Below are 21,151 nucleotides of genomic sequence, written 5' to 3' on the forward strand. Positions count from 1 at the left end.
TTTGATCGAGAAAGGGTTAACGCGCGCTTACGGCGCATTTACCGCCGCGATCGAAACGGGCTTTAACTTCGTGGTATCATAGGAAAGCGTTTGACTATCGGCAAATTGAATCGATCCGTCACGCGAACGCGGAAGCGCGAGCTTGTGCGCGCTTCGTTCCCGCCGCGCTTCGCAGGATGAAACATTATTTATTACCCCCTGTCGGATGGCGCGTACGGCAAATATCGCCCGCTCCAACTTTTTCTTCGCCACCGACCACCCCGCATTATTCCCCCACCTCGCGATTTTCCGTGCGCACCTACGCCTGCACACGCACGAGCATGTATGTACCATATAGCACACGACACGCGAGGGTGTACTGATTTCAGTTTCTTGTAGTCAGGATCTTGACGTATATTGCACAAATCCTATCATGAATTTCATAAAGCAAAAGTATGAATAACTTCGAATTTTAATACATTGCAGCATTGCTCTAATTCTTTGTTTAAACGTAGAGAAAATAGTGATCTAAGACGGCATGAAGCAAAAAGAGCGAATAAATTATTTTTCTCGATCAATGATCATTAATAATTACGCTGGTCGCCGCACGTGCACGTGCGTGCGCGCAAACGGTGAAACTATCGTGGAACATTATTGCTCATCTTGCTTACATTACATTGACAGTCACATCAGACAGAATTCGATCGCTATATATGATTACGCAAGTACAACGTTCAACTGAACGGTAACGCGCTGTGAAATAAAATTTCTTTTTCTTAGTTTTCCTGAGAAGGACCAAAACCAATGGTCAAAACGTCGTGACGATTATAATTAATAAAGGTGAGCCAGTTGGGTCGGGTAAAAAATCATTATTGTTAATTGTTTCCTGGCAAAGCAAAATTTCTGATTTGATTCAATTTCCCTCATAGTAATATATTTTAAAGATAGGTTCGACAGATTCTCGGCATGTGAGATCCGTTTTATAATAATGCACCATGACCCGCGCATGTCAGCTGCGCGAAGCGTATAGGGTTTCAGATATTAACATCTCGGCACGGACGTGAGTTAAAGTTATTGCCCTGGGGGCATCTGGAGTCGCGGACGGTACTCTCCCCGAGACGTGCAGCGATACCCGATCGAGCGAATCGACTTTACTTAGTGGCTTAGCACCGAATTCGGACGGACGACGAGTCGGACTCCGTATTTCAAAACGGCTATAAGAAGCAATAAGCGTAAATTACGTACGTGCGCGCAAGTTACTAGCCGCGATGCGTTAATCGAGCACGTACGAAGGCGGCTTGCTTTCGAAGCGAGAACTTCATAACTCGCGTGTAACTCGAAAGGGAATGAGCGCTGTGTTAAATTCATAGTGTCAAATTATACTCAATTTAAGTCATTTTTAACCATTCTTATAGGTCGCCACTGTTCTTACTCAACATGTCGTTAATTCAACTAAAGCAATTAAAATAATAAATTTTGACACACATGGTAGTTAAAAATAACAAAATGTTATTTAATCTCAAGGTATTGGTTTAATTTCAGCCTTTAATATTTAACAGTGGAGGGCACCAATCAGCGACATTCTCGAGAATAACTGTCTTGTGTGCAAGTCCCAAATCGCGCACTGTGCAAAAATTTGCAATTATCGTAGCGATGAGAATTTGAAAAACTGTATTTGAAAGATAAATTTAATTAAATTTTTAAATTTAATTGAGTTACGTCAAATCCAAGATATATAGGATAAATTCAGCACAAGATATAATATAGGTACTTCGCGCGAAATAACGTTTTAAAATGAAAAAAAATTAAAGGTATTTTTTATTTTTAAGATAAATCGTAGGATACGTCAATTATACGCGTTTTCACAGGCGTGTCTTCGTAATATTAGAATTTACGCGATGACGTGATCGACACTGTCGGTTCGGTGTCCGATCCGGCTCGGCACCGGAAACCGAGCGTGGCTGCATGAACGGCCGAGTCGACTATTAGCTTCGCGCCGCTCCACCTCGTGCGTGTGTCATACGTTTATATTGTACCCCGTAGTCTTATTGCCAAGCGTGTGTAACGAATAATCCGAGTGGCGATGCGAGGAGACTCGAGAAACGGAGAAGAGTTTCGCAGGAGGGCAGGCAGGGAAAAGGGAGAGGCATACCTATACGGCGAGCATATTATAGCGTCGCGTTGTCACAATGTCCGGTAGCCGCGACGCGAACCGGCCTGCGCGATCAAAGGAGACATATCAGGACTGTAAATCGCGGTGGCAGCCAAGTAAGTACACTCCTTCGTAGACGTTGCGAAACATGCAGGCGAAACCCCTATAGAACGTCATTTTCACGCTACCAGAATAAAAGTCACCTGAACCGCCGTATACTAGATTTCTAATAAATTATGCATGCAACACCGATCGTAAGAAGAGATAAGACCTTACATAATCTGCTATGCAATTGAAAAGCTTATCTCCAAACAGTTCTAAATTTATATTTAGAAAAAAAAATGGAGATTACGTGCTGAAAGCTTATAATCCCGTAAATAAAATCACAATCAGTTCTCTTTAAATATGAATTTAGGACAATTGGAAAACGATAATTCTCCGATTCTAATACAAAGAACGACCATCGAATTAGGGAAATCGAACTAACCGGGGCAGAGAGAGAGAGAGAGAGAAAGAGAAGTGATCGACCCTTAGCTTCCGCTGTCGTGTCCGTCATTAGGAGGAAGTGTGGTTAGTCGCAGGCACCCCTGATCGAGTGGAGTATTCGTTATATATGTTATAGTTATAATAGGCCGGCTGTGCGTAATCGCGCGCTCGCGGTCGTGACGGCACGTCGCGTCGGTGACCGAACGAAGCGGCGAAAAGAGCGAGGAGGCGCGCGGAGGGCGAATCGGGGTGTGAGCCGCCAGGATGTTCGCCGATGGATAGTCGCACGGTTGTTGGCGGCGGCGGCCGCGCCGCGCGTTGCACCGCGCGCGCGATGCGTCGCATCGCGTTGTTGTAGAACGATGCTTCGGCCGGTCGTTCATTCGTTCGGTCACGCGAGCTCGTCTCTCTTTCTCTCTCTCTCTCTCTCTCTCTCTCTCTCTCTCTCTCTCTCTCTCTCTCTCTCTCTCTCTCTCTCTCTGTTTCGCGGGTCTCGCGCGACTGCCCCCAAATTGCCCGAAATTATTGGCTTCTTTTGTTTTGCCGTCATACGCCGCATGGCTCGCTCGCTCGCTCGCTTCGCCGTTCCATGTCATTTCTACCTGTCCCCGTGACGCTCGCCGCTTCCACATATACTCGTTTGTCGCTTTTCCTCTTTCTTTACGCTCCGTCCCCCGCCTCTGTCCCCTTTACCCCCTCCGACAACGCCCCCGCGACTTCTGCCGCAATGGGCTTCCTCCTCCTGGTTTTCCTTCGAGGAGAATGCTCGTCGCGGAGTTCAATATCCTTCGTCACACGCTGCGCCTATTTCCCTGCTTTTGTTAGCCGCCGTTTCTCGCCACGGAATACTGTTATTAACCCTGATATCGGGCAAAATGAAGAGGGTGATGAGCGCACGACGACCGTATCCGTTGGGAGACAGAGCTCGCAATATCTCGATTAAGAAAATTTACACAAGTGGATATTTTTATAATACGAACAAATAACATTTCTAGATGCTTAACTGGATCTCTCTATATGAAAGTAATGGTAACATTCTATCGGACAGTATTGTAGTTCAATTTTTTGGCAACGTCGCTTAAGGATTCCTACATGTTCTCTCATATTTTCTGCACGAATCCACTAACTATATAATGGATTTAACGAGTTTTGAAAACCGATTGAAAATTCGCAGCGAATGCGCGACGCTAGTTCGCGAAAAGAAATAAACTACGGAGGCGCAGGTAGGAGTTTCTTGGCCCGAGGCGCTCATTATCGTATCCATTGTCGTCGTTAACGTGCGGCATTGTGCCGCAAATGGCCTGTGAATATTACGTCCTTTCCGGGGACCGCCGCGTCGGAAAGCTTTCTTCGTGCTTCGATCTCAGGCAGGTTTATGAGAGGGCAAAGTAACGATCTGGTCGTGGAAAATTCCGGACGAGTATTGGAAGTTTTCGGGATTTACGCGCTTCCGACTTCCGGGAATACGCCGCGACGCGCCGAATTTACGGGCGGCTTTTCAGCGCCCGCCGAATTCTAAGGATGCCTACGCCGCGTCCCGCCGGGATAACACCGCCGAATTCTGTATACTTATACGGCGCATTTCGCAGGGCGATGTCGCTTTCGATGTCGTATACGGCAACCATTCGCGTTCGAAAATATTACCATGAGCATAAAAATGACGGAAAAATTGAAATTTAAATGAAGCATTCGAGAAAGCACGATGCATGTACGCGTTGAAAATTATTCACGCAATAATATTATCATTATTAATAACTTAACACTTGTGTGATTTTTGTGGAAATAGAGCATGCCTCTTCGAGAAATGCGACGAATCGATCCTAATAGAGCTTTTTCCGCGTATACTGTCGTCGGCAGACGATCGTGATTAACAGTTGATTTAAGAGCCCGCTTACGAGGAAGAAAAGGACGACGTTACGGACTCACTTTCATTGCACCGCAAACATCAATCTGCTCGTTTAAGAATTGGACAAATTTACGATCAACCCTCCCGAGATCTCCTGGTATCTCCGCCGAAGGTGGAAAAAATCGACGTCGACTGCAGAGGACCGCATTTCTCGCCCCGTCTTTAACGCGCGTCCTTTTTCCGCGCGGATTCGCGTTTTTCCGGACGCGCCGAGACCGCGTAAAGCTCCATTCTATCTACGTTCGCCGTGGGTAAGGTGATTGTCGTCGATCGTTCCGCCACGCGTATCGACATTCGATATCTCGATCGAAGGGCGAAGGCAATTAATAACGTTAATCCGCAGAGGAAACGAATGTTCAAAACGCAGGAAGGAAGAAGGCGGCCGATACCGTGCGAACCGAGGCGAGTCGTATGCGAGCCGTCGAGAGCGCGAACGGAGGAATGAGATGACGAAAGATGGGGGACGGTCCGAAAAAAGGAGCAGGACGAAGAGGCGGCAAAACGTTCGACCGAACGAAGATTGACTCGGTGCGTGTGGGCCGCTCTCCCGGCATCAATTAGACGGGATCTAAAGTGTGTGCACGTGCACACGTGCGCTCGCAAGCCGGACGGACGCACGCATGCACGCACGCACGTATACAACGAGATGAGCGCGGATCGTGGATCGTCCATTGTGCTCCGCGTTCGCCAAGATGGCCGGCATTAACTTCGCCGCGCGGCCCGCGAAGGCTCGCAGGCGGCGGCGCAGGAAATCGACAAAAAGCCCCCGATCGGGTCCACTAAAGTGTCTCTAGGTCGCGACAACCGCGACAATTAATGATCACCGGGCGAAAATCATTTTATGTTTTCATCTCGGCTGGTCCAACCGTCTTTCGCGTCCTTTGTCTTTCGCGAGAACTGTCACTGCCGCTGTGACGCGATTTGCCGCTGCATCCTTCGATCACGGAAAGACTCGGATCTGAGTCGGATATAAATTTGCAGAGAGAGATACGTGATTTTTTCATAGAAACTATGGACAATGTTTTATTTTATATTTAAATTACGTTTAAACCTTATATATATATATATATATATATATATATATATATATATAAGGCCGCCTATTATAAATATATATATATATATATATATATATATATTTATTTATTTATAATAGAAATAAAGCTATCTAATACTATTACCACAAATTAATGTTTCATGAATATATATTCAGCTTCTTATAAGTACATATATTACAATTACTTAATTAACTGGAAAAATTGATAAAGCAATTAATTACTATTATTAAACTCTAAAGCCATCCATGAAAAAATATTATTATAACTCAATTTCCTCAGGCTCTTCTAAATTAAATTTAAATTTAAAACGAATGGTAATAGAGGCAAAAGACGTTTACAAATCCGCTGGAATTGCAAGCTAACATTTCCGAATAAATTTAAGGCGATGCCCTTCATTTACTTACTAAATACGTAACAGTGGCTCACTAAAATGTGCACGTGCTGTACAAAGTGAAATAATAAAATGCATGCAGTAGCGCGCGGAAGAATATAAATGGAAAAATTAGTCAAACTTGCTCCGTGTTAATACATTCTTAGTATGTAGTCTGTAGATTAATTAATTTCCCTGGCGGTGAAATTGATAACATTTCGAATTAGAGACTCTCAAGGATAACGAAGAAAGACTAGTATCGCGAAATACTCAACGCAATCTGACTTCTGCGGTAAGTTTTCTATAATTTGCCCTAAAAGAACACCATATGTTCTGCGATATGTGTTAATTCACGTCATAACAAATTATTGAACAAAATAGACAATATCACACGGAATTCTGATTAGCTCTTTAACATATTTTCTATTTAAGGTAAACGAGATGCGTGAAATTAATATGTTATCGCTCTTTTCAGATTTATTATCCGTGAGAAACAAGACTAAAATACGAAATCTTATTTCCCGACCATGCTCTAATCCTTACCAGATTTTAACCAGTTACGATAGTGTCGTCGGTATAAATCATTTTAATCGCTGATAAAAAAAACAATGCTGCAGTTACATCGCGTTTTGCTCCTACCAGTTTTCTTGCTACAGGCGCTGTTTCCACGAAAATTTCTTTCGTATAACGTCACCGGCGCCATTTCAAAGACGCGACGATCGCGATTTCTGGCCGTCGCAGCGTCGCAGAGATCTAGCACGCCTAAAGACGCTTAGACCCGCGCGAACAACGCGGTTCAGTTCATTCCTTTTGGATTTCGGAGTAGTAAGGGGGGGACAGGGGGGACGCGAGTCTTTCTCTCATAGCCGAAAATAATACCGAGAACGGGCCCTTTGGCGGTGACGGTTTCTGCATAGCGCCGGCGCCTATGTTTTTGCTATGTGTCCCGTTTCCTGCACGCCTTCTGTCTCCCTTTCGACGCCGCGAGTCCTTCCTGCAGGCTAGAATATACCCTGCGCGGCATATGAACATTTATGCACAAGTGTGTAAGATAAATTTTCGCATGTCATCCACGGATCATTCCACTTTCGTCGAATGACAATACGTTTCAAACGCGAATGGATGGAAAGACATTTTTCTCTATTTTGTCTCGAGAAAATTCTTCTCTGCATAAAATATGATAAAATTTTATGTTTAAAAGAAAGAATTGCTACTATAGATTTAGTTTCCTTAGATATTGTTTCTTGAGTTGTATTTTCTTAATTCTGGGACTCTCTCTATAAGAAACGTATTTTACATTATTATAGATCCATTTCTCAGAGAGCTGTCTTCGAACACGTGAATAGGGTTTCGCGCAAACTTCTCCTTCATGAGAACGCGTCGCGCTTACGGGACAAATTGTCGCGCGACCCTCTAGCGACCCTTCGATCGGGGTGTAAAAGGAGGAGGATACGACGAACCACGATATATTTCTGCTCGATAGCCTGAGAAGAAACGGACTGCGAACAGTCCATCCATCGTGTGTCTTCTCGGCGTAGCGCGTCACAAAGCACGTTTTTTTTCGGAATTATCTGGATAATATAATTATGGCTTGGCAGTTCTCTCTGCGGCGTTGCACGTGAACGGTGGAAACCCAAACGAGGTCCGACACGGGACTAAACTCGGAGAAGGTGTCCATCGGTGGACGCTAGTCGGTTATTATAATTATGGTTCGTGAGACGAGGAGCGAAGTCTCGTCCTTTGCGAAGAAAATGCGTAAAATTACAGGGTAGCACGGCTTCTTTAACTTTGCGTACTACAATTTGGAAAATCGGTTGGAAACCAACTAGGTCTCGGCCGACCCTCGCCTTCCTCACAGGAAGTGGATATGACATGCTGTTGCACAAATGTACAATTTTTGTATCAAGATAATTCACACATACTTCCTCTTATACACTAAATAGTTATATCGCTTATTTCAGGCACATTGAAGATTTCAAAGAAAAGCAAAAAAATTCGTAAATCTTTTTTACATCACACACAAAATGTACAAAATATTAAATAAATCTCTAAAATAAATATAAAAAAAAACTCTTTTTAGGTGTTTAAAGAAAGTTTCGAATTGACCGACAAAAATAGATTGCGCGACGACAGAACTTTTCATTAGCATTTTTTTTCCGCGCTTTCCCCTTCCCGTTGGGACGAAACAAGGACGAAATTAATAGTATCGGGTCACGGGGACACGAGCAGGACACCGAGGAGACTCCAATCCTCTCCATGGGTCCTTAACGAGAAAATAAATGCCCGCCAATTTTTCACGAACGACAGCGGCACGCCCTTAAGCGAGACCACGCGGGGTAGATGAATTTTTAATTTCACGGCTCCCAAGTTTTTCACCGGCAGGAAAAACCCGAAAAAGCCGGCCGTCGTCGTCACGGGACAAAGATTACACGGCTTGCACTCCGACGCGAGATATTAATTCTTTCTTTCCACCCTTGTGTTTTTCGGCCATCCCGCGCCGTTCGTTACGCACGCTTAATACTTCGGGAAGAAAAAATCATATCACGTATCATTTTCTACGAATTTTATACTTTGTTAAATCTTATTTGGCACGATTTTTAACGAGATCGCATCAGACACGATGATTATGAAGGCTGTTTTTGTTTTATTGATTTCAATTTTTATAATCATGTGAATTTAAGATAAAACACGAAAGGTTCACATGCTCAAAAGAAGAGATGACATTTTACCGGAAATTTGACCGAGTTGCAACAGTTACGAGTATACGCAACGTCAAGAATCACGTTCTCGGAAGAAGTACCGCAGTATCCTTCCGGTTTATCGAGTGGGCATTCATTCTTATACTGACCGAGTATATTGGCCGTCCGACCAATGACTCAAGATCCAAAAGCTCGAGAAACGGATCTGGTATACCGGTGTAGCAGACGTCAAATTGCGCGAACGCGGATGTTTGGAGCGTGCACGATTTAAAGACAAAAACGTCGGGATCCACCGGAAGCAACGGTAGTTTAATGCTCAATGCACGCGCTACATACTGGATTTCAGCTTCCTTCACATATAGAACACGATTTGATTAGTGTCGTAATTTACAATATTGAATCGAGCACATATGTGCCGTATATTATGTTCTTTTAATGTAAAATTAATCTTCAACATAGTTACTTACTCAGTATCAAAATATCAACCATATAATTTTCGTGAAAATTTTCATGATGCATTTAATTTACTTTTACGACGAAACAGGTCAGATGTTGTGAGAGACAGCTTAAAGTGACGGGTCCGCAGTTTAGGGCCCGTTTCTTCCCCCCCTTTCCTCCCTCCCGTCCACGAGAACCTCAAAATTTCGTGGCGCGCGTCTACGGACTGCTCGGCGCCCGCAAAACCGCAGAAACGACATGCTGGGCCTTTTGTCGTGCCGCGGCTGTCTGCGCAACGAAACTAGAACCATTATTATTACGTCACGCGAGCGTGTTGCGCTGCGGTGCCGTTTTTATTGACGAGGAAGTCGCAGATGGCGAGACATTGTACGCACCTTTCAGGTATCCATGCACTGGAGGCGATCGTCGAACAATTTTTCGCGCCGAAATCATCGCCTTCCGGATTCGAGAGCCAAATGGCTTCACTCGAGGGAAAAGAAATACCGAACCCGGAAGAAGCGTCACGTAGCCGCAATTGTTCGCCAGAAAGATACTTTGAATTGTTTGTTATTTAGAACAGATATGAAAAGAGGAAATACGAGCGCAATGAAGTATGAACCTAAGCCACGCGAAGAGTGACGACAGTTCCGGAGCAATCTGCGCCAAACGATGGAAGCGTCTAGCCGGTGCCACTGACGCTCCCGTATCGATCATCCTCGCGTCTCGTGAAATGGAAGTCTCTCGTGTACCGTGGTGGAAATCTCTTCAGCGAAAATTTTCGACTCCCAGGCATTTTTCCTCGTCGCAGAATCACGCTCTTTTTCGGTGGCCTCCTCGCGGCCATCGATCACTGACAATTTCTTTTGGGTTTCTTCCCAAGATCCTTGGTCCCTTTCTCTCGAGAACGGAGAAAACGCGCGGCTACGCGCGCGCGCGCGCGCGGTGAAAAAAAAGCCCTGGCTGACGGGAAAAGAGAAACGGAGATCACACACACGGAGAGAAAGAGAGAGAGAGAGAGAGAGAGAAAGAGAAAGGGAGGAAGAGATAAAGAAGGAGATAGTCCTGACCATGCCAAAGCACACAAGCTCCAGCGAGCCGTGAAACTCTCGTAAATTGTCGATTCATTAGCGGGGCTCGAAAAAAAGCTCCTCTCTGCGCGCTGCCTTTTTCGTGGCTCCACCCCCTTGGAATATCGAATTAAACGGGCCGTGGCCAGGTTATACCTCGCTCGTTATACAACTATATATATATGTGCACGCGCTTACACGTGTGCGCGTCATCCATACGCGTGTATACGACGGTCATTTGGCGACTACGCGACGAAAAATCTTCCCGGCGATTATAATGTCATTTGTGGACGACGCGAGGCGAGGCGAGGCGAGGCGATGCAACGCGACGCGACGCGCCGTCACGCCCCTTCCTCCACGGTTTTCCGCATGTGAACAACTCGTGAAACAACCGCTGCCGCTATCCCATTATGCGACAGGATGGAGACGCCGACGACGCTGCCAGGAAGTGCCGCGGACACGAGCGAAATCGTTTCGCGGATTCGCGATTTGCGGAAACGTCGCGCGTCGCCTCGCGTTGCGTCGCGTCGTCCGCGCCGAGGTGTTTGCATCCGTTACGTAGAAATCCAACTTGCGATTCTTTGCCGTCTGAGAAAATAACGTAAAACGCGAAATATACGGCGTCGTGCTGCGTTCAAACGTTCACTAAAATTCGCATGAAAAACGAAAAAAATTAAAAGAGGGACATCGCTTCAAGACCTACTGATTTTCAGCTCAATAACGCGAGGCGTATATCGGATGGTCTCGATTAAACGTAATTCTCGGACTAATTGAATTCTCGAACCGCGAACAAAAAGGACGCGAAGGGAAAGGTGAAGGCAGGAAGGGCGAACGGGGGAAATGAAATGGGAGACGTTCGTTTTAAGAATCGCGCAGACCATGAATTTCACGGTCGGTATCTGCCGATGTCCCGACGACCGGCGGCGGGAGGCCATCGCGTATAAGCACCAGGCTCTTTCGAATCGGCGTACGGCCACGCATAGTTATTTTCACGACATCCGCGCGGCAAAAGAAGCGACTATTCGCCATGGTCCGGTGCGCGGCGATGACAGTGGTTCGGGTGAAATTGGTCACTATGTTGCCGCGACGAAGGCCGTTGCGGATCGACCGCAGTTACGGTTAAGCAGCGTCCGCGCATAATTTCTATGGTTATCCGTTGTTCGTCCGTCCGTCGTGAAACCGTCGTCGTCGTCTTTCGCCGCTCCTCGATCTCGGGGTGTCTGCGGTTTCGCCGGCGCGGATTTCTGCGTTTTAATTCCGCGTCACGCGGAACATTGTCCCCACAGGTAGATTAAAAGAACGTAACGACGATAATAACGTACGACTAATTGAAAATTTTGTAATGGACTTCAGTGCTCTAACGGACGTAGAAGTAATTAGAAAGTATCCCTCTCTCGGCAAAAGCAATGTCAGTGTAATCTGTCTTATAACTGTATTTTAACTATTACCTTCTGTGTGTATTTTATTTAGAGATCCTCACAATACGAATGTTAAGATGGTGCTCGAGATGGTGAGAAGCCTGATGCGACGCGACTGCGACGTTTCGTGACGCGAATCGAACTAGAACCGATTCGCAATTAATTGATCGATCCGAACGAGGGCGTATTATCAAAACGACAGCCAGGAGGCTTCTAGGACGCTTCATTAAACGATAGCGATCCTCTGGTGAGTTATGACCATGAGACGATGATCGCGCTCGCGCACGATGCATTTACGTTGAACGCGATTAACGGCGCGTTAATTACTCCCTCGCACGTGACAAAAATACATCCGCATGTCTGTTCATTTAACGGCGTCAGCCGCACGAACGCGGCGGCGGATTCCGAGCGAAATCATCCCCGCGCGCGCGCGCTTCGGCGTGCGTTACGTCCCTCCCTCCCCTCGTGCGTTTCCCGTTTCCCGTGAAAGCTAGCAGCCGGCCGACGTGGTAGGGGGTGCTTTAAAATGAAAAGGTAATGACTTGTGACCGGAGATGATTTCGAGTGGCCGCGTATCGGCCGGACAATGGTCATTGTTGGCCAACACGGTCACGCTTCGCAGGGGGATGATCGCCGGCGGCCGCGCGGGTGGCATGATTTATTTTTGGTCCGCTCTTAGCGCGCGCACGCCACCCGCGCACCATCGGCGCTAAACACAATCGACCCATCGTTCTGCCTCGATGGACTAACCGTCGTTACCGAAAATCGAGTGTCTACGTGACGGACGGCTTTAATACTCTTCGACTTCGACCGATCTGTCGTGTAACGCAAAAACAGCAATGACATGTTACGTGTAACATTGAAATATATTAAATAATTGCCGTTGCTATGTCTTACGTGAAATAGAATTTCTTCAAGTAACTGAAAAATAGAATTTAAAGAAAAAAAAATAGAGGATTCTGCCGATTCTTCGTTCGCCCTTTTTTTCAATAGAATCTCACTGCACGCATCTGGCGATGGATAAGACTATAAATTATGCCCCGTCATAAAAGGTTCGCGTTATCCGCGATCTGCGATATAGTTTTTGCGTTTGATTTATCTCTCCACTGGCCGCGGCGCGCCAGTCAACATCCCACGTATCACTTTCTACGATGTTAGCAACGAGGACACGGGTTCTACTTCGCCGGCTTGATCAACATACACATTTTCGCATGTAATCGAAATCATGGATCGCAGCGAGAATGATCTCATCCGTAACAGGCGGTGTCGATCATCATGTATGACTGTTACGTGTTTAATTAGATAATTGCGAAATAACATCAATAACGGGACGATCTACCTATTAATCTATTAATTTTAGCCTGAACTGTCTCGAAGCAAGTACTCGGTATTCGATTGAATGTTATGTCACATTGCATAATATACAAACTATTTGCGAAATACACGCTGACTCACTAAAATAATTTTATCTTTCTGATTACTTGTAAAAGTTACGTCATTTAATATATTATTTTTATCATTATCATTGTGTGTATTTTATTTTTAAAGCAATTACTTTTTAGCTCTCTCCCTCTCTATCAGCTAATATTTCAAGTATTTATCTCTCTTTACATTATTATACCTATAAGATTTCAAATACGCGAGTCGGGTCCTTTTGTGATCTCACCGGCTCAATTGGTAGGAACGCTATTACGTTTCGCCGTGTAACTGCTCGCGGGGTTGACAGACACTCGCGTGTAAACCTCTGGGGAGAACTTGTCCCCCCGGTGCTCGAAGTAAATCTCCTATCTATCCTTCCAGTCGCGAATGTCGGAAAAAGAGGAGTCTGCATCTCGGTAAAGACGCTGCTGCTTCGTAGAGGGACCTTGTAAAGGGTTCACGGCGCGACGCTCGATCGCGTGATTTATGGGCCTCGCGGCGGACGGGACAGGACGGGCCCCGCCACCGGCCGATGAGAACCACTGTCATGGCGGAGACAAAAGGACCTCCCGATACCAAGTACGGACGGACTGTCTGTCGTCGCGCTGTCAGTGAGAGTCTGCACCGCCGTTTTGTATATCCCACGAGCCTCGGGAGAAGAGGAAGAGAGAAAGAAAGAGCGACGATCCGAGAGGAGATCCGTGACGAGAGGAGGAGAGAGCGAGATCGACGACTCGGAGGCGCCATCTTAGTCTGCATTCCATTGTTTTAGATGATTCATACGCGGGCCCGGCCCCGGAGGGCCTCCTAATTTATTAGTTTGAATATCGAGCGCAGCCAGCGGGAGGAGGAGTACTTGGTGGCGAGATGGAAAGGAGGGCGAGGGGAGAGGAGGTCAAGAAAGAGGAAGAGAAGAACGAAGAAGTCGGGCCAGAAGAACGACGAAGAGCGAGAGGAGGCTGCTAGCTGGGTGGCCGGGGACCGTCTCTTGTTTATACTCTTGCCCCCCCCCCGCCTCCGGGGGCCCACCTCCTCCTCTCTCTCTTCTTCTTTACATCGTTCTGCTCATCTCCTTTCTCCACCGCCATCGCCACCACCACCACCACCTCCTCCTCCTCATTTTCTCCTCCTTACTTCTTCCTTCGCAACAGACTTCGCTACATCAGGCCACTCTGTTTTCGATTCAGGTGTCTAAACCTCGTTTATGACTAATCTGATGCTGACAGCGGAAACGTATTGCGTCGGTTAAACACACGTACACATGCGCCGCGGTTATAAAGATATTACGCTACGATATAATTGTCGGAATACAATCGGCAGGAGAGATAAGATCGAGTGCATCGCTTCGTAGATATACCTTAGACATTTCGATTTCTTTCCTATTCGTAATTAAAGATGACGTAGTAACATAATTGGCCCTAATCAGCGTTCGCCTACACGTGGCTACAGCGATTTTCCACGCCATGCATCGTAACAATCGTGTATTTCTTTTTGCTCCTGATTCGGAGTTTCGCTTTGCTTCTTTCGACTGTCCCTTCCTCTCGATGATTCGAACGTTACAGAAGCGCATCACGTACTCCAGATGCGCCACGGTTCCTGCCGCGTTTGAATGACGCTCCTTTCTTAGAATTTAGCGAACAAATTGTGCGCCGCGCATTGCACTCAAAAAGAACGTCGAAATGTGGACATACCCTCAAATTGAATTGAGACTCTCAATCGCGAAGAGTAATTTGCGTTGCCATTAAACTTTTTTCTTTTCTTGTGAAGAGAAATTTTGACCATCTCTGGCCTCTTACTATTTAGCCTCTCAATCTGATTGTGAGACTCTATGAATAGAGTTGTAATGTCTAAACATGTTCGCTTAATGGCATTCTTAAATTTTTCACGAACGAGCTTTAGTTATGCGCCGCGCGCGTAATTCTCAATAGAGGACTATATTTTACGCGTCGCGCGGAACTTTTGAAGAATTCTGCGGAAGATGTCTTAAGAGGGCATCGGCCGACGAGAATGGAAATAAAATGCAGCAAAATGCAACACGAGACGCTGTCAAACGATTTAGCCTCGTGGCACGTATCCCTTAGATACGGATCTTCCTGGGAACGTTTCTTTCTGTCGCGCCTAGAAAAAATCAGAAAAAGATTCGTGGTCGCGGACGAGAAAAAGAAGAAGGAGATGAAAGGCGAGCGGTCCCCCGCGCGAGAGAAGGAGCGAGACGGAGGGCGAATGAAGGGCGTATTGCGGCGAACGTAATATTCATCTCGGGTCCACGTCGAGGTCAGCGAGGCCATCAGCAGACTGGAGATGAATGAAAACTAGGCCCGCGTGCCGCAAGAGAGAGAAAGAAAATAGTGGCAGAGGCGAAGCTGAATGGGGCCTCACGATAATGGGACTGACCGCTCGTAAACGCCTGCGTAAAAAGAAAAGGCGCGGACGAGAACGCTAATTCGGCGACAATGAGGCTTCTTGCTCGATAATAGGAAGAGTCAAAAGTGCCAGATCATTATGCTTGCTAATATACTTTACAAATAAGCGCGTATATCTCTCGCGTGATTAATTATTTAAGATTAAATACAAACACACATTTGTGGTAATAAATAAATACGTTGAAGAGTTCCAATTCGGTCATACTACATATCAAATAATTATTTGTACCAAGTTATCGCAATTTTTTATATTATCATTTCACTACGCTGGTATATATTAATTTACCCTATTACATTAACTTAAAAATTAAGTTGAATATTATTATAATATATTATATATTTTTCCAAAGCTTTTTTCGCTGAGCTTGCGCGGTGACAGATAGTCGATAGGTAACGGATACGATGGAAGACCTTTCGGCTGACTCGAGTTGTCGGCCATGTTTTTTCATCGCCAGTTGGGGGATGCAGGTCTCGAGTGCATCGCTCTTTGGCGAACCTCTCAGCTTCTACCTCGTCTCCTAACGAGGGGTGCACTCTACTCCATTCTCTCTCTCTCTCTCTCTCTCTTTCTTTTGCTTACTCTCTTCCTCTCTCTTTAGCTCTTATTTCGCCTCTACCAGGCTGTCTCTCGAGGAACATGGTCGCCAAAGACCTGTCTCATTCCATTCTCTCTTTACTATTTTTACAAAACAAAGATGCTTACTTTATTCGCGTCTTTTGCCTCTAGCTAATTGTTAAATTCGAGAAACACGCAGCCTGAACGCAATCTATTCTCCTTACTTATTGTTAGTGCAAGAAAAAGATGATTGATATTGTTGATTAATAGACATTAATACGTTTTAGATATTTCGAACTTAAGAATCGTGTAAACTTTTTCCATTATATGTCGAAATAACTGGTCTTTTTTTCGTGTGCTCACATTGGAAATGGAATAAATCAGTAAAATATATCAAAAACTTTCTTTTAATTAGCCTTTGACGAATCTTTTGCAATGTTTTGTCTACCTAACATCACCTGTGCAAGCTATACCGCGGATACTCGCCGCAAATCATGCTCCTCGATGAAATAACGACTCTCTAGTGGGGTTACATCTTCGCGGTTAATCCTCGGTGGCACGGCTCGGTGGCGAGCGTCGTTTATGGTCATTCGGGAGGAAGTATTGCCAATTAGTCAAGTCGGCCATCTCCGATAGTCCGGTATTGCGAACGGCGTCGCCGTTGGCAGTCCGCTCACGTAGATAGCAGAGTATCGTATCGTTCGTGCTCCGCTCCGCTCCGCTACCGCAATAGGCGGAACGAAATCCGAAAACAACCGGTCGTGGTCACGACTACCCGACAAATCCCATTGATTCTCTCTTCCTCTCGTCCCTCTATCGCCATTTCTCTCTCTCTCTCTCTTCTCGTCATCTTTCGTCTCTCTACCTTTCTCTCTACATACCGTACGCGAATGAACGCGACGTCCATCCGTCCATCCTTGTTCCGCAATCAAGCTGCGTAGGCCGGTCAGTTTGTTCTAATCAGTGCTGACCGCGAGAGAGCGGGCTAACTCAATCAGCTAACGAACCTAGTTTTGCGCCGCCAAACTGACCAATCTCTACGTCAAACGTACCTCGGACGTAACCCTAACCAGTGCAAACACTTACCTCCCGGCATATCGGAGGCCCGCGCCGCATCGATACCACGATCACGTGAATGCTACCGCTGAGAAAGAATATCGAGCTGACAATAAACTATCTACGATTCCCTCTGAAAGAGATGCAAACCCGAAAATTCGGATAAACTCGTGAATACAGAGATACGATAGAATCCTATACTTTCGATGAAAAAATTCGCTCTCGGTGCGCTAAAATTTCATTAAATATCTGCAAAATTTTTTCTTTTTCTAAACTAAACTATTGCTAGCCATTTTATTTTTTAAAAGACGCCGGATATCGGGATATATATGATTTTCTAAGGTTTACGACTGGCTAGAAAAATCATCTTTCGCAACATTTTTATTTTTGGTCTGATGCGTTCTTTACTGTCTCGATTTCATCTTTTTTTCTGTCTTGTGTGCAATCTGTAGGATTCTCTTTGCGTACGAGGAATGATGTTCATGGCGGCACATCGAGCAATTTGCATGCGTGGCAAACGAGCAGGCTTTGCCATGCATAAATCCAAATTTGAGCACACCGAGGACAAATCCTGACAGGACAACGTGGCGGCACTCTTTTATGTTGGATCATACTTCTGTTTGTTCCCCAGGGTCCTTTCGGATCGCGGCTGCTTACGGATTGCCAGCGTGGTGAAGAGGTGAAGAGGCGGACGGTGCGGAGTAAAGGAGCCGGCATTGTCCTACCGGATCTGCCAAGATCACCCGCCGGATGTACGGCCTCGTACAAACATGAAATTGTCCCCTACTCGTCCATCAATCCCTCGGATCAACCACCCCGTCAGCGTTTCATGAATAGTCATGGAATCGTCAAGTTCGAGCAATCGCGAACCATACACGGCGCGGTGGAAAATTACGGCAATCTCGAATGACGTTATTACTCGACACGCTACTTGCTTATAGAGAGACGCATAAAAAAAACTCTGCACAATAGTTCGCATCGCAATAATTTTCTCGATCAAGATCGGTTCCCCTGTAACACGATAAATCGTTTACGTCTACTACACCCTAACAAATTCTTAAATGAATGTTCAAGACTAAAGTAATCGCGACTCGTGGATCGACGGAGAAAACCGCGATCGATGGGTGCTTCGTAAATCAATAGCTCTTTTGACGCGTACGTTCGAGGGTATCGCCGTATCGCCGTATCGCCGCGTAGCAGCTTTCGAAAAGCGGCTAAACGATATCTCGCGAGGCGCGCCGCTTTTCCGGTACGGGTTACCGGGCGTAATGCAATCGGTTCCCATGCCCATCACGAAGCCGGGCGCAGCCCGATGTGGCAGCGGACGACGCGATGTGCGTAGGAGAGATGTGATCCTTTGATCCGGCGCCGACCTACCTGCGCGCGCGCGTGCACCAACTGACTGACCGCGCGGTCTCGTAGAGACCGGTATTAAACACGCTCGTTTACAAGTTTACGCGTCACGCCGCCCGAATTTCAGCTCGGAAAGGTCGTTACCGGGAATGTTTGTCCCTCGTCGAACGCCACGGGAATACACTACGGCGGCCGATCGACGGAACAGAGGAGAGGTGACGAGAACCAGCTCGATCGTGGATGTCGTTCGATCGTGACTGACATCCCGAGATGGCCGAACGATGTCGAAACGCCCGCGCCCGGGTCAGCAACGCTGCTGGCTCTCGCGATTGTTGGCGGTTGGCCGATGACACGTTTTCGCTCAAATCCTACTTCTGATTCTCCGAAAGCAGAGTTACAACGAGAAGAGAACAGATTTCCACACGCGAGAAAATAATATTATATAAATAATATTTTCAAATAATCAATAATTATTGGTAATTGGTATTGCTTTGCGATGTAACAGGCAAACATTCCTCTTATAAACTCCTACGTATATAAGAATCCTATCTTCATTAATAAAAGCTGGATATCGTCCCGATTCTCATCAATGTAGCTCACGAGAGACGTTAAAAGAAAATACTTCGACCAATCTGGCGACAATAGCAGCTCCAATTAGCGTTAATATCGGTAATGGGCTAGGCCCGGGTGCGCAGCAGGAAAACTCCTCCGAGGACGGAGGGTAGTGATCGTAGAAGCGAAAACCAATCAGGATATATATCCATCTTATGTGCGTGGGACTCCCCCTCGCTCCTGCTGGCGTGACTGCTAAGAGATTACTTTACTTGACCTAATATCTCTCGGTAGGATGCATCGTGATACTTGGATCGGTTACGCAAGAACATTAATCTGCTGTACAATCGATCCCCGACAAAAGTCCCGTCCGGCAATGACACCTGCGACACATATCACCGCGAAAGGTAGCGAGAGATACCGCCGACTCCTCGATACAATTAAGGAGGAAGACAGCCTGAAAAGGAGACGAACTTTTAATGACGTGAAATAGCGCGACCGCAATCGCTCGTTGAATAATACCGACGCGTTACGAAATCGCGACTTTCGTCGTGATGAAACTCGGACTTCGCATTGTCGAAATCGAACCAGAACCGTAGACTCGCGCGCTCCGCTCCACCAATAGATACCAATTTACTGTTAGATAGAAGAGTCGCGGATCGATCGTAATCGCGATAGCGACCGCCATCGGCGCTTCGGGCCAGAAAATGCGACGCGATCGGCATGAAGATAATTAGCGCGACAACGGTGTTTCGAAGCTGCTATAATCGGACGCCAGGAAGCGACGACGCTCGCGCGAAAACGAACGCACGTGTCTCCCAAGACTGATTTCGGAACAGTGCAACGATACGACGACGACGATTTCGCTGGCAAGGCGTCCGAGCAAGCCGCGCGACATAGATCATCGTATCTATCCGAGCGATCGGTAAGACGGCCACGTCGCCGACGAAACAGAGCTAACGTTGTCGCGCTGCTCGCTTCGCGGATGCGTAAGAATGAAAAGGCGCGAGAACGCATTCATCCTACGAAGAGCAACCGGGAGGTGGTGAGCGTGGAGCCACGAAGCTTTATCTTATCAGATCGAGGGCGGCTTCCGAGGCGAGCTCAAAGTGCTAAGCCAGCCGACCGACACGACTCTCTCTCTCTCTCTCTCTCTCTCTCTCTCTCTCTCTCTCTCTCTCTCTCTCTCTCTCTCTCTCTCTCTCTCTCTCTCTCTCTCTCTCTCTCTCTCTCTCTCTCTCTCTCTCTCTCTCTCACTCACTCTTTCTTTCACTCTCTTTTTCCACTGGCGTAGCCTATCCGATATATATATAACCTCCGCTTCTTTCCCTCTCTAGAATATCTCCTCGCTTATCTCGCGTCTTCGTCGCATTCGCCGCGAGAACGGCTGATCTTCTAGCCCGCCTCATTATCGTAATTAGCCCCGAAACTCTCGCCGGTGATCTCGACCTAGCATCTTCGTGCGCGAGTGGCAGCGCGGACACTCGGGAGAGGAAACCGAAGAAGGACGCGGGAAGAGTGAAGTCGCGTGTTCGAAAGAGCAGGAGAAGGAGGAAGACCAAAAAGAAGCATAGTCGAGGGAAGAAACGCGCGCTAACCCAGAAAAACACTTGGCCACCTACCGGCGCTCTTATTTATAAGACTTATCGCCGCTACGCGCACCGACTCCGTTTGCAGTTGAAAGATGTTCTCCGACTTGCCAGTGACTACGTTTTTCGCAAACCCACTTGATCCGTTTGATGTCGCTTAAGGTAACGCGTAATAATTAAATGACTGCAAGTACCCCGCGGAATACTTTTTAATCAGTGATATTCTATTTTAAGTTGTATCTACAGGCCCACCCGTTTTTATCACAAGATTTCTCTCTTTTTGGAAATTTAATTATAAATCAAGTACCAGTTTATACAACAGCATCTTAGAAATATACGATTCTTTAGTAATATATATACAATATATATAATGTAGGTAATATTTAATCCTGTACAAAAATATATAAAAGCTAAACGCCAACTTCTCAAATATTATTTAAAAAGTATTTAAAATAAAGAAAAAAGAGAAAGTAAAATAACATATTTCAATATTGTTATTTAAATTTTTTTCTATTGTTTTATGCATATACTGTAATTTATTTTTATTTCACGTAAGTATATCTTTTTCTTCATCATATATAAAATACAAGCACTATGAAAAAATAAATAAAAGCTTTGCATATTAAAGTC

General features: G+C 46.0%; 1 long non-coding RNA gene across 2 annotated transcripts in view; it reads left to right on the forward strand.

Annotated features, from left to right (window-relative positions):
- Positions 1-21,151, forward strand: part of LOC143896803 (uncharacterized) — a 216,227-nt gene that overhangs the window by 185,203 nt on the left and 9,873 nt on the right. Inside the window, exon 3 of one of the 2 annotated variants that reach the window (XR_013256749.1) lies at positions 17,659-20,924. The exons of the other annotated variant lie outside the window; for it this stretch is intronic. This is a non-coding gene — a long non-coding RNA (uncharacterized LOC143896803). Of the gene's footprint in view, positions 1-17,658; positions 20,925-21,151 lie in introns of those variants that run through there. 2 annotated transcript variants of the gene reach the window in all.

Source organism: Temnothorax americanus, unplaced genomic scaffold, assembly GCF_048541705.1.
Source record: "Temnothorax americanus isolate GAGA-0224 unplaced genomic scaffold, ASM4854170v1 Scaffold2, whole genome shotgun sequence".
NCBI classification, from domain to species: Eukaryota; Metazoa; Arthropoda; class Insecta; order Hymenoptera; family Formicidae; genus Temnothorax; species Temnothorax americanus.